Source organism: Staurois parvus, unplaced genomic scaffold (assembly GCF_062004578.1).
Source record: "Staurois parvus isolate SC_StPar_1 unplaced genomic scaffold, SC_StPar_1.0 ptg000878l, whole genome shotgun sequence".
In the NCBI taxonomy this organism is placed as follows: Eukaryota; Metazoa; Chordata; class Amphibia; order Anura; family Ranidae; genus Staurois; species Staurois parvus.
The window spans coordinates 42,121-44,735 of NW_028318674.1; the positions used below are offsets into that span (position 1 = coordinate 42,121).

A 2,615-nucleotide genomic window follows, 5' to 3' on the forward strand; every position below is an offset into this window, starting at 1 on the left:
AAAGAGTGGGCGGTTTGAGTACACCCTAGTGGTGTTGGACATGTTTTCCAGTTGGCCAGAGGCCTTTGCTGTAACTAACATGACTGCTAAAACAACTGCGAAGAAACTCCTCACTGAGGTTGTATGCAGATATGGGCTTCCAGAGGTGATAGAGAGTGACCAGGGCCCCGCCTTCACAGCTTCAGTAACCAAAGGAATATGGGCGGCATTAGGAGTCACTCTGGCGTTCCATACTCCCTATCACCCCCAAAGTAGTGGAAAAGTAGAAAGAATGAATGGCACTCTGAAAGCCAGAATGCTAAAAATGGCCCAAGAGACTGGCATGAGTTGTCCAGACAGTCTGCCTATTGCCCTATTTAGTGTCAGATACACACCAAGAGAGAACATTCCCTATCCCCTTATGAGATTTTGTTTGGCTCAGTCCCCAGACTTGGTTGTTATTTTCCACAACAGTTGCAATTACAATCTGATGTGTTAACTAATTATGTGACTGTATTATCACGTGAATTAACCCATATCCATGCCCAAGTGTTTTCTTCCATTCCAGATCCTGAGTTAGATACAGAAATTTGTGAGGAAACATTCCATTGAGCCAAGATATGATGGTCCATTCCAAGTTCTGCTGACCACAGCCACTTCTGTCAAGGTGGCCGGGAAGAACACTTGGATACACGCCTCCCACTGCAAGAAAGTCCCAACCCATGAGGGAAAGGCGTCATCTACACCATGATGATTGTGTTGTATATCCTTTTTCTAATAAGTTTGATAGAAGCTCAGCAGGTGGCTATCACCAAAACAGGTGCTCAACAGGTGGCCATCACTAGGATGAATGACACCTTCATATTCTGGTACAATTCATCCAACACATATGTGGCTGCGTTCACCTTTGATTTTTGTAGTATGATACCCATATATTGCAATAGACATAGACCGGGTTGGGCACAGCGGGCCTGTCTGGTGATCAACTCAGATCAGATATACATATGTATACCGGATGATTTTTGGGGACCGAACTGTGCCCATTGGGGATCATTGGGATGGAGTACTGGAGCAGGTTGGGGGTATCAACCACAGAGTGCATTAAAAAGGAAAGATAAGGTGGGGAAGCCTCTCATTAAACGTATGTCCATCTGGAAGTCAGGGTGCAGTGATAGCGGAGAAAGACTCGTCCTAAACATTGAGAATCCTAGCCCTGGTGATGCAGGACTTTACTGGTTAGGCAGGCACCCACAGAAAGGTACACCTCTAGCAAAATTTTACCTAAAAGACATGTATAACTCATCAAAACCAATAACAAATCCCCTTAAACCTGTCATCCCTGCTATAAAAGACATGATAGCAATAGCAAACCCTACTTTTGAAGAGACAATGGCGGCTGAAACCGGGTTCTCAGACACTAACCTGTGGCTTGAGTGGATGAGATTCAGTGCCAAACAACATAACAGAAGTAACTGCTACAGTATGTCTGTGGTAGTGCCAGGCCACATTTAGGGACAGTCCCTCTTCAGATCCCACAAGACATTGAGGAATGTTTCCTCAGCCTGTTCACTAATACATCCACCAATCATTCTGCGTGCGAAATGTGGAAAGAGGAATATCCCATAGTTACCAAAATCCCGAAGCCTGGAGAGGGCATCACTATATATCCTGGGAACTATACCTGTTACTCTAATTATCAGGGTAATGGAAGGTTCCTGGGTAATTTCACCGAAGGATACTGCTCTACCTACAGCAGTGTCTCAGGGAAGTAATACAGAATCAGACCCAGTCTCTCGGTGACATATACTGGATCTGTGGGGACCAAAAGATTAGAACCAGATTGGAAGGGATTTGGACTGGTGAGTGTGCTCTTGCAAAGGCCATTATGCCTCTCCACATCCTAGCAGAAAATACCCCTGACCCAACGCCTGGCCGTAGGAGGAAACGAAAAGCTCCTTCTGGCAGTTTTGACCCACATGTGTATATAGATGCCATTGGAGTCCCAAGGGGAGTGCCTAATGAATTTAAAGCCAGAGACCAAGTAAAGCAGGCTTCGAATCCCTGATTCCCATGATAACTGTTAATAAAAATGTAGATTAGATAAATTACATATACTACAACCAACAGAGGTTTGTGAATTACACCAGGGATGCCCTCCAAGGAATCGTTGACCAGTTAGCCCCTACATCCTACATGACATTCCAGAATAGGATGGCTCTGGACATGATTTTAGCAGAAAAAGGAGGTGTCTGTAAAATGATAGAAGGAACCGGAACATGTTGTATATATATATTCCTGACAATACTGGCTTGAATGGTAAGGTTACTCTGGCTATAAAGAAATTGGAAGATCTGTCAGCTGAGTTGAAGAAGAACTCAGGTATCACAGACCCTTGGGATCAATATTTCATTTGGATGAGTGGGTGGCAAAAGATACTTGCCCAAATAGGGGTAACTGTACTAAAAATTCTGATTCTCCTGGCCCTGGTTGTATGCTGTGTTATACCATGTGTGAGGAAATTGATGAGCAAAGCTGTAGACAACAGAACACCTACCTTCCTGAACCAGGAGCAAGAGGATCCCCACATGATAGATGAAGGAAAACCTTATACCCCATTACGGTCCCTCCCCGCCAAC

At 44.6% G+C, this 2,615-nt stretch overlaps 1 pseudogene; it reads left to right on the top strand.

Moving 5' to 3' along the window:
* Positions 1-1,135: 1,135 nt before the first annotated feature.
* LOC149443061 (uncharacterized) lies at positions 1,136-2,243 on the top strand (annotated as a pseudogene).
* Positions 2,244-2,615: the final 372 nt, after the last annotated feature.